A 12000-nucleotide genomic window follows, 5' to 3' on the forward strand; every position below is an offset into this window, starting at 1 on the left:
CAATAGATGATTAGTAACCAGAACCCATGGGTGAGGTATATCTCAGAGACAAGGTCAGGCCAGGATGCTACTGAGTCTGAAACAGGTAAGAGGTTCTAACCAATCAATCTTTGACATCATCCATCAATGAAACAAGTATGTGTGACAGCCTAGATGACACCATCTGCCCCATAACAATCCACTTGACTGACGGTCTGTATTTTATCAGGTGACAAAAAAATTGATTCAATTAATACAAAATTAATTTTAAAAAAAAAGGGAAGCTAATAGAATGTTGTTGAGTTTTTAAATCCCAAAGTGCTCATTAATTCTTGCCCCTTAAAGTCCTGAATTAATTTTTTTCTGTTCTTAGACTATGGGATCTAAGCTTAGAGTCTATAAACTTTTAAAAATATTTATTTTAAAAATATTTATTTTGATGACTTATTTCAACATATTTGGTTTCATTTGTAATCCTATGTGATTTGTTTTATGTATTTAAAAAGAGTATTCTGAGAAGGGGTCTGTGGATTTCACCGGGCTGCCAAAGGGGTCCATGGCACACCAAAGTTTAAGAATCTCTGCAGTGGTCAAGCCAATTAACTATGCATCAGGCTCTGTGCTGGGTGTTGGGGATAAAAAGACAAAAGTGAGCTATTTCCTGCCTTCACCAAGCTTATTATGTTGTACTAAGAGGAGACGTTCCCATATAAATAAATACAGGCTTTTTCAACTTGAATTTCCTTTGGTGGTTTAACAATTCAAGGCAGGTCCCATCTGTCAAATTACAGACAATTTGGTGTTGTATTGCACTGAGGCAGATGTATTCATTTGTACTGTAATATATAGGGTTGGCACATTGAACTAAATTGTATAGGAGATATTCATAAGTCTGGTATCACAAATGGTTTGAAAAAATGGCGCTCTAGGATCAGTCCTAGATGCCCCCACACAATACCTTAGGAAAGGATATTTTTGAATTGATTCTAGCAAGAACAAGTAAATTGCAGGCTGCTTTTAGAGAAGTCTTTTTAAAAGACTGAATTTACCTCTTTGAAAAGTAAATAAGCTTTAAATTGAAAAGCCGGAATTTTAAAATGGGCAGATGGATAGAGCAGTACCAAAGACTCCACCAGAAGGAGAAAGGGGCTGAGGTGTAGAGCCTCTGCTCTAGAGGCAGGGAGATTGTTCCAGCAGCGAAAGCAGATTAAAACACATTTCACTTTAGGAGAAAAGGGGCCATGAGACCTCAGAGGCCCAAACCCTTGTTCATGAGTGCAGGTGTTAGACAGCCTCAGAGAAAGAAGGGAGACGACTGTTCTCAGGCATCTTTAATGTGTTTAGAATTTCCTTTTCAAATGGCCTTTCTCTAAGTGGGCAATTTAACAGGTGTTGGAAATCACTCCTGAACAATAGAGCAAACTGTTTCAATGTCAGTTGTGTTGTCGGAGCTTCTGGAGGGCCAAGAAGGTCTTCTTGGACAGGTGGTCTTCCTCTGTGGGATTTAGTTTTATTTGTGCTCTGCTTTTAATTCTCTCCTTGGAAAGATCCCTGATCGATCTGGATTCTCCCTCTAGGAACACAAATCATTGCTGACTTGTGAACCAATGTATGTATCAGCCTCCAAGTGTTGAGCCTTCTGGCACTGTACTAGGCTGCCAGTCAGATTCCATTGCCACCACAGACCAGAAATTGGTGGCCAGACCTGCTCTGGTGCAATGCTCTGCTATCCGCGGTAAAAGTGAGTCATGTGATCCTAAGAGAATGTGAATGTGAACTGAGAACGGGAAAGACATATACAGGCCAAAGATGCAGCCTGGTGGGCTTCTTTGGGGATGCTTCACCTAGAAAATTCTAAATACTTGTTTCTATTGTTTTGCCTAACCTCAAGAAAGGGAGACATAGACTTGGAAAGACAGAGATTCAGAGGGAGATGGGGAGACAGAGACAAAGAGACAGGAAGAGAGAGAGAAAAGGGAGAGGAAAGGGAGAAAAAAGAGAGGAGAGAGAGACACAGAGAGAGACAGAGACAGAAAGTCAGCTCTAGAGACAGAGATACTAGGGGAGACAGAGATAAGGGAGGGAGAAAGAGATAGAGACAGGGCAGGGGAGAGAGACAGAGACAGAGAGACTGTTAGGAACAGAACAGATAAGTGAGGGAGGGAGGGAAAGAGAAGAGAGAGCACAGATAGTATTATGTGTCAAAATCCTGATTTAGCTGAAATATAATTGATATTAGCTGTAAAGTTTTATTTGCGTATTGTTAATAGACTAGAGTGTTGGAAATCGCACATGGCTAATCAGGAAATGTTATTAGTAGAATGATGACTATAGAGGACTTTCAAACTAAATCCAGCTAGTATGGCTATGGTATCGATATCCTTCATTCAAAAGTCATGTTATTCATGTAATTCAAATAGCTATATTAGACCAATACACTTTTATGAAACCACCTTCTCTTGCTGGGAAGACACCCATATACCAATACGAGTAGAGGCAGTTGCCTCATTTGGGAGTTCCCTGTACCAATGAAATCAAAGATCCAGGGCCCATTCCCCTCTCTTCAACAAAAAAGCAAATATAATGGGGAGAAGGGGCATCTAAAGCTGACAGGTTGGAGTTTAACAGCCCTGCGTGGAGGGAAAAGCATCATGGAAAAGGTACTGAACTTCTGGAGTCAGAGCTTCAGTTTCTTCATATTTAAAAATAAAGGGGTAGATGATCTCTGAGGCAACTTTCAGCTCTAAATCCTATGATCTTTGCTCTAGAGTCTAGACAGTATAAACTTTGAATCACAGGACCTGAGTTTGGATCCTGGCTCCACCACTAACTATATTTGTGGCCTTGGGCAGTTCAAAACTCACCTCTCTCACTGTCCTAATTTGCAGAAGGAAGGAATTTGGGCTAGATAACATCTGAGGAAGGTCCCTTCCAGAACTAAAGCTTTGATTCTATACTCTAATTTTTTTATAGTAAAAACTGATTTTTTTTAACTGTGTCTTCCTCCATCCTGTACTCATGAATATGGCCATTTGAACCTAAGTGCCGGGCATTCACACAGTGGTTTAAGGCTTGTTGTAAAGTATTTTATATATATATTTTCTCATTTGACACTCTATATTGCCCAATTGTGCTCTATCCTGGTTAGGTCACACTTGGAGTATTATGTCCAGTTCTATACACTACATGACAGCTCACTGACCTAAACTGAAATCTGATCTCAGACATTTATTAGCTGTGTGACTCAGTTTCCTCATCTGTAAAATGGGTATAATACTAGCACCTACCTCTCAGGGTTGTTGTGAGGATAAAATTAGATTATATCTGTAGAATACTTAGCATAGACCCTGTAGGTGACTAATTAAAATAAGCTTTCTAAAAATTTCAATTTTAAAACAAGACAAGCAGGAGGTGACCAGAATGGTAAGATGATTTAAAAAGTCATGCTACACAAAGACAGGTTAAAAAAAAATATGGATGTTTGAACTGTAGATGAAAAGACACTGTGGGCATATAGTTGCAGCCTTTGGGTACTGGAAGAGTTATGTCAGAGAACCTAGACATGTTCTGCTTGGCCCGGAAGGACAGACCTAGGATTCATGGGTAGACATTATAGAAAAAGATTTTTGACTCGACCTGGGACAAAATGTCTTGTCTAGAATTTGAATGGGCTATCTCAAGATATAAAGAGTTCTCTATCACTGGAGGTAATATTCAAGGGGAGGCTGGATGTCTACTTGTCAGGGATGCTTCAGGCAGGATCTATGGTTTGAGTAAAGATGGACTAGGGAAGGGAAAGGAATAAGTGTCTACATAGCACCTACTTTATGCCAGACACTGAGCTAATCACTTTAGGAATATTATCTCATTTAATTAATCCTCATAACAATCCTGTGGGGTTTGTGCTATCATTATCTCCATTTTATAGCTGAGGAAACTAAGGTAAACAGAGGTTAAGTGATTTGCCCAGGATCACACAGTTAGCAAGTGCTTGAGGCTGGATTTGAGCTTAGATCTTCCTGACCTCAAGTCCAGCAGTCTATCCATTGTGCCATCATCAAGCTCTAACTAGATGACCCTGAGTTCCTACTACCTTTGATGTTCTTTATTTCTGTAACAGGACAACTTTAGAGTAAGCACAGCACAAGTGACTCAGAAGTTTTTATAAATGCTATGATAACAGCCTTCACATATCAGGTGGAGGGACCACAGACAGCAACTTACACTCAGAGACCATAAGATCATCTGCTTTATACAAATATGGAAATGAGACCAGAAAACCTCTTAGCTAAAGTCTGATAGATTTCTGAACCCCAATTTAGAGTTCTTCCCACTGCTCCGTGGTGCCTCCATGGAGGTAAATAGTGAATTAGTGAGCAGAAAGCAGAGGTGTGCTGGTAAATATTTAACAACTGACTCTCTGAAAAACAATATACATGGCAAACATAAGTTTAATCTGCCTTATGAAATTTCCCTCCATTACTTTCTTAAGTCTAGACAATCATCAAAACAATAAGTCAAGCTCCAATTTGTAATGTTTCCTGATTCCTGAGGACACAAGTCTTCTGAATGTAGTATTTTTTTAAATCAACAATTAAGTTAAGCAAACATTTACAAAATGCCAGCTACAGGCCAGGTGTTGTATGATATACTGGAGATAAAAATTTTGAAAAGAAGTAAGCTTTTATTAAGAGAATACCATGTGCTGGTCACCCAACTAGGCACTGAGATATAGAAGACAGGTGGTCTAAGTCAGGAATTCTTATCCTGGGGTCCTTGTGATGAAGGCTGAAAGGGGGACCTGAGGCCCCCACAAAGACTGGGATATCAGGGGCAATTCATCTGGAGAAGAATTCACAGACTCAAGCATTGTTGAGGTCAAGGAGAGGATTTTTTACACTTTTCAGTGGGCAAGAGTTCTTAGAGAACCTGTAATCTTTTTTTTTTTTTTTTTTTTTTATTATTAAATTTATTTATTTAACTTTTAACATTCATTTTCACAAAATTTTGGGTTACAAATTTTCTCCCCTTTTATCCCCTCCCCCCCCAAACACCAAGCATTCTAATTGCCCCTATGACCAATCTGCTCTCTCTTCTATCATCCCTCTCTGCCCTTGTCTCCATCTTCTCTTTTGTCCTGTAGGGGCAGATAGTTTCTATACCCCTTTACCTGTTTTTCTTATTTCCTAGTGGCAAGAACATTACTCAACAGTTGATCCTAACACTTTGAGTTCCAACTTCTCTTCCTCCCTCCCTCCCCACCCCTTCCCTTTGGAAGGCAAGCAATTCAATATAGGCCATATCTGTGTAGTTTTGCAAATGACTTCCATAATAGTTGTGTTGTATAGGACTAACTATATTTCCCTCCATCCTATCCTGTCCCCCATTACTTCTATTCTCTTTTGATCCTATCCCTCCCCATGAGTGTCGACCTCGAATTGCACTCTCCTCCTCATGCCCTGCCTTCTATCATCCCCCCCACCCTGCTTGTCCCCTTATCCCCCACTTTCCTGTATTGTGAGATAGGTTTTCATACCAAAATGAGTGTGCACTTTATTCTTTTCTTTAGTGGAATGTGATGAGAGTAGACTTCATGTTTTTCTCTCACCTCCCCTCTAAGACTAATGAGTCTTTTGATTGCCTCTTTTATGAGAGATAATTTGCCCCATTCAATTTCTCCCTTTCTCTTCCCAATATATTTCTCTCTCACTGCTTGATTCCATTTTGTTTTAAAGATATGATCCCAACCTATTCAATTCACTCTGTGCACTCTGTCTCTATGTATGTGAGCGTGTGTGCATGTGTAATCCCACCCAGTACCCAGATACTGAAATGTTTCAAGAGTTACAAATATTGTCTTTCCATGTAGGAATGTAAACAGTTCAGCTTTAGTAAGTCCCTTATGACTTCACTTTGCTGTTCACCTTTTCATGGTTCTCTTCATTCCTGTGTTTGAAAGTCAAATTTTCTTTTCAGCTCTGGTCTTTTCATCAAGAATACTTGAAAATCCTCTATTTCATTGAAAGACCATTTTTTCCCCTGAAGTATTATAGTCAGTTTTGCTGGGTAGGTGATTCTTGGTTTTAGTCCTAGTTCCTTTGACTTCTGGAATATCCTATTCCATGCCCTTCGATCCCTTAATGTAGAGGCTGCTAGATCTTGTGTTATCCTGATTGTATTTCCACAATACTTGAATTGTTTCTTTCTAGCTGCCTGCAGTATTTTCTCCTTGACCTGGGAACTCTGGAATTTGGCCACAATGTTCCTAGGAGTTTCTCTTTTTGGATCTCTTTCAGGCGGTGTTCTGTGGATTCCTTGAATATTTATTTTGCCCTCTGGTTCTAGAATCTCAGGGCAGTTTTCCTTGATAATTTCATGAAAGATGATGTCTAGGCTCTTCTTTTGATCATGGCTTTCAGGTAGTCCCATAATTTTTAAATTGTCTCTCCTGGATCTATTTTCCAGGTCTGTTGTTTTTCCAATGAGATATTTCACATTATCTTCCATTTTTCCATTCTTCTCTCTTTGTTCTGTGATTTCTTGGTTTTGCATAAAGTCATTAGCCTCCATCTGTGCCATTCTAATTTTGAAAGAACTATTTTCTTCAGTGAGCTTCTGAATCTCCTTTTCCATTTGGCTAATTCTGCTTTTGAAAGCATTCTTCTCCTCATTGGCTTTTTGAACCTCTTTTGCCAATTGAGTTAGGCTAGTTTTTAAGGTGTTGATTTCTTCAACATTTTTTTGGGTCTCCCTTAGCAGGGAGCTGATCTGCTGTTCATGCTTTGACTTCATGTCTCTCATTTCTCTTCCCAGCTTTTCCTCCACCTCTCTAACTTGATTTTCAAAATTCTTTTTGAGCTCTTCCATGGCCTGAGCCCATTGGGTGGGCTGGGACACAGAAGCCTTGATTTCTGTGTCTTTGCCTGATGGTAAGCATTGTTCTTCCTCATCAGAAAGGAAGGGAGGAAATGCCTGTTCGCCAAGAAAGTAACCTTCTATAGTCTTATTTCTTTTCCCTTTTCTGGGCATTTTCCCAGCCAGTGACTTGACCTCTGAATATTTTCCTCACACCCACCTCACCTCCTGATCCTCCCAGCCCGTGTTTGTGGTCTGGGATTCAAATGCTGCTTCCAGCCTCAGGGCTTTTGGCGGGGGCAGGGCTGCTATTCAGTATGAGATTATGATCTGGTGCTGAGATCGGGGCAGGGCCACCTCTCAGGCTCAGTTCCCTCAGGGGGTTTATGCACAGACCTTCCGCAATGGATTCAGGCTCCCGCCCGCTTGGGGAGCCCCTGTCTGCAGCCGCCTCTCAGCTTCTACCTCCCGGGGGGGGGGGGGGCCTGAATTATGGGGGCACCCCACTCCCCTCTCGACCCGCCAAAGAGACTCTCTCACCCACCCCTGTCACCTGTGGGTGGAGGGACTTGTGCGGCCGCTGGAGATCCCGTCCCTGAAGCCTGCTCGGATCTGTTTCTCTCGGTGCCGCAGCCGTGGCCGCAGCAGGTCTGGGCTGGGCTTTGTGTCTGCAGCGCGACGGACCTTTTGCGAGAGGTTTGCAGATCCCTCTGTGGGTGGAGGGACCCGTGTGGCCGCTGGAGATCCTGTCTGTGAAGCCTGCTCGGATCTTTTCCTCTCGGTGCCGCGGCTGCGGCAGGGCTGCACTCAGCTCCCAGTCCCGGCGCCCAGTCCGCAGCGCGAAGGACCCCCCGGCGAGAGGTTTGCAGGTCTCTCTGGAACAGAAATCTCCCTCGCTCCAGTGTTCCGTGGCCTCTGGGTGCGGAATTCGCCGTGAGTTACTTCCCTGTAGCCATTCTATGGGTTGTGGGTTCAGAGCTATGTGTATGTGCGTCTTTCTACTCTGCCATCTTGGCTCCGCCCCGAGAACCTGTAATCTTAAAGGGGTACAGGGAAGGTTTGTATAGGATATTCTATAGTATCACATGCCAAATATGCCAACTAGGTGTTTTGGGGTGAGATTAGGGACTGGTTAAGGAGTGGTCAGTTCTTAAAGGAACATGCACTTTTGGTATCTTCTGCTTAGGTATTTTACCCAAAGTTCATCAGGAAATAGCCTAAGGCGGGGCTACCTGGAGGTGTGGTTTTAGGCCTGAACCATCACTAAGTCAACTAGCAGTCAGGGCTGGCTCAGAAATACCAGGATGCTCTCATCAATGTCTTGTTAGACAAGATGAATTTAAGGGAGTATATGTATGTCTAAGCCTAGGATACATATGATTGATTAGTGAGTAGTAAATGTCATTGTGACCCAGTGTACAGCCTGTTAAGCCAGTACACAGCTGGTTTAAGCTAATGAGTTCTGTAGGTACAGCTGGCTACTACAGCATGAAGGGAGATAATGATTGTTGCTGGGGCAGGCTGTGTCCTTGGGCTGGGGAGAAACTGCCTGGGATAGTATTTTGAGGCTAGGGAGAAATGTGATTTTTAAAGAGAAATGTGATTTTAGAATTGGGGCCCAAGCATGCACCCAAGCACCCCATCACTTAAACTTTTAAAAAAAACTTTGATAATTTTATTTCAATATAATTAGTTTTCTTTATAGTATTATAGGTTTTATTTTATGCATTTAAAAACATGATCATGAGAAGGGATCCATAGACTTCCTCAGCTGTCAAAGGGGTCTGTGGCACAAAGAAAGTGAAGAACCCCTAGCCCAGGAGGAACATGGCACACATCAGGCTGTGGCAGTCAGGGAAGGAGTTTCCATTTGAGCAGTCAGAAGCATTTTGAATGGAGCTGTTGGGCAATAGGCTGCCAGTCCCTTTATAACAGCAAAAGGAATATGATCTGATTATTGCTCCCCAACAAGAGCAAAGAGGTACAAAGTCAGAGTGGGGATGGGGCACATGTGTGACAGCAGGAAGGACAAGATGCTTTAGCTGACTGAGCTCTAGTGGGCTGGATGGGATGAACCACAGTCTAAAACCAGTACATAATGTTGCTTCTGATACTATTGCTTTGGTACATACAATGCTAGTTCAGATTCAGATCTGCGTGGCAGTTTGTATCAGGAAGAGCCAGGTTCAAATCCCACCACTGACACACATACTAGCCATGTGACCCCTGGGAAAGTCACAATGCTGGGCAGTGTGGTGTACATGCCTGTTCCCTGCTACTGGTAGGGCTGAGACTGATGGATCTCTTGACTTTGGGAGTTTTGAGCTGTGGTAGGGCTAAAGCTGATTGGATGTTCACACAAATTCTGGTATGAATATGTGACCTCCTGAGAGTACAGAGCCACTAGAATGTCTAAAGAGTAGTAAACCAACTAGGGTAGAAATGAAGCAGATCAAAGTTCTATGTCAATCAGCAAGTAGTAAAATTGGTCCTGTGAGTGGTCACTACCTTTATACCCTAGGAGAGAGAGGGAGAACCAGTCTCCATAGATAGATAGATAGATAGATAGATAGATAGATAGATAGATAGATAGATAGATGGATGGATGGATGGATGGATGGATGGATGGATGGATGGATGGATGGATGGATGGATGGATAGATAGATAGATAGATAGACAGACAAGTAGATAGATAGATAAACAAACAAATGAATCAAGGGGTTGTGTCAGAACTCTGGACAGTTCTTAACATTATAAACTGCAAAGCAAATACCAATCTATATTGGTAAAATATAAATTAATAAAACTCCCACTCCTTAGTGGGAGTTTCCTGTACCAAATGTGATACCAAAAATATCCATCTATCTATCTATCTATCTATCTATCTATCTATCTATCTATCTATCTATCTATCTACCTACTTACCTATCTATGCATCTATCACTATTCCTCTATCAATTTATCTATCTAGCAATATATCATCTATCTTTATCAATCATATACTTGCATACATGTGTATATATACATATATATGTTACTTAAAACTTGGATTGCAAATGACCTCATATAGCCTAATAAACTTTTTATCTGGAGATTATCCTATTCAACGCAACCCAACAGGCACTTACATACACATCAGACATACCTATCACCCTCTTTTGTACCAATAGGTGTTCTCCTATGACAGATTTCACATACAGTTAAATTACTTAAATTGATTCTCATTGTTTTTAATCACTTGTAGTATCAACATATGTAAACCTGAATACCCAGATCAATTAATCAATCAACAAGCATTTGTTAAGTAGTGACTTTGTGTCAGAGCCCATGCTGGGCACTAGGGATACAAAGATAAAAGTCTTTACCCTCAGGGAGACATCATGTACTTGTAAAATATCTATCTATGGAGACTGGTTCTCCCTCCTCATTTTATCGGTCACTACTTTGTGAATTTCCATAAAGGTTAAATTTCCATAATGAGGGAAAATTTTTATTTGTCATGTCTGATTGTTTTAGAGAGGTTATGAATAGAGAGCTGGTGTAATGGAGTGCAGACTGTCTAGGGGAGCCGTGCGCAAAGTGCAGAGATTGACAAGAGCTCAGGGGGGTAAAGAAATCCCAGAAGTGTCTCCAAGTGGCATTTACTTTAGTTCATTTACCATTTGCCTTTTGAATTTGGAGTCTGGAGGAGGGTGTGTTATTGTTTGCATTTCATCTAATCAGGACCGTCATCCCTCTGTGACTCTTCAAGAGTCACCCACCATTCCCCAAAGACCTCCCCCCAGGACATCTCTTTATTTAGATTTTTTATGTTTCCCATAACTACTTCTTTTGTTGTTGGAGCTCAGTCGTGTCAGACTCTTCATGACCTCCATTTGGGGTGTTCTTGGCAGAGATGCTCAAATGGTTTACCATTTCCTTCTCCAGCTCATTTTGCAGATGAGGAAACTGAGGCAAACAGGGTGAAGTGACTTGCCCAGGGTCACACAGCTAGGAAGTGTATGAGGCCAAAGTTGAACTTAGATTTTCCTGACTCCAGGCTCCATGCTCTATCCACTGCTGCTATCCCACTCTATCCAGTGGTCCAATGAACTATTCTTGGGGTCCTACTACTAAAAAATTCTTGCATATGACCCTGAATATAACCTTTTTTTGGGGGGGGGGCAGAGTTGGAACCTGTGATTTCATTGGTGTAGGAAGCTCTCAGCAAGGAACTTCCTCAACTAATGTAGCTCTCCCTCTGCTTGGCAATTTATAGTCTTAGAGAGATTGCCTAGAGTGCTGAGATCAAGTGACTTGCCCGGATCATACAGTAGCAAAGTAGGATTTAAACTCAGATCTTCCTCACCAAATGGTGAAATTTAATAGAGATAAATCTGAAACCCTATTTGTCTACATTATACTCAGAAAAATACTAATGAGCCCGGTTTTCCAGCCCATTAGCTGGGGATGAAGTACACATCAGTAAATCATTTCATAGAGCGATGGAAAGAGAGGGCCTGCTGTCAACAGTCAAAGCCAGACCACTTTGTTATATCAGCCTGTTGTGCTCTCATATTTCCTAAGTGCATGGAGCTCATGGATAGAGTGCTGGGCCTGGAGTCAGGAAGAGCTGACTTCAAATTCAGCCTCAGACACTTACTAGCTATGTGACCCTGGGCAAATCACTTCACCTTGTTTGCCTCAGTTTCTTCATCTGTAAAATGGGCTGGAGAAGGAAATGGCAAACCACTCCAATATCTTTGCCAAGAAAACCCCAAATGGTGTCACATACATGACTGAAACCACAAGACAACATCATGTAGCTCTGACTCGGGGCCAAATGAAGGTAGAAATGATCATATACATGATCAGATATTTTTGTAGAATATAAGCTCCTTGAGGACAGGCACTATTTTTTTAATCTGAATCTCCAATGTCTAGTACAATACTTTGTACTTAGTGAGTTGTTAATAACTGTTGGTCAAATTGAATTCTTGGAATCCAAAGATCTGAGTTTGAGTCCTAGCTCCAACACTTACAAGTCTTCTTTGAGTCTCAGGCTTGTATGGAAAGTGCTGTCTAAACCTTAAGACATCACATAAATAGAAGCCGTTGTTAATCATTTTTGTTGTTCAGTCATTTTTAGTGGTATCCAACTCTTCAGGAAAGCTCCATTTGGGGTT

At 41.5% G+C, this 12000-nt stretch overlaps 1 protein-coding gene across 3 annotated transcripts in view; it reads left to right on the forward strand.

Moving 5' to 3' along the window:
* ANKRD34B (ankyrin repeat domain 34B) overlaps window positions 1–12000 on the forward strand; it is a 38987-nt gene that overhangs the window by 10649 nt on the left and 16338 nt on the right. The window lies entirely within an intron of this gene.

Source organism: Notamacropus eugenii, chromosome 4 (genome assembly GCF_028372415.1).
Source record: "Notamacropus eugenii isolate mMacEug1 chromosome 4, mMacEug1.pri_v2, whole genome shotgun sequence".
NCBI classification, from domain to species: domain Eukaryota; kingdom Metazoa; phylum Chordata; class Mammalia; order Diprotodontia; family Macropodidae; genus Notamacropus; species Notamacropus eugenii.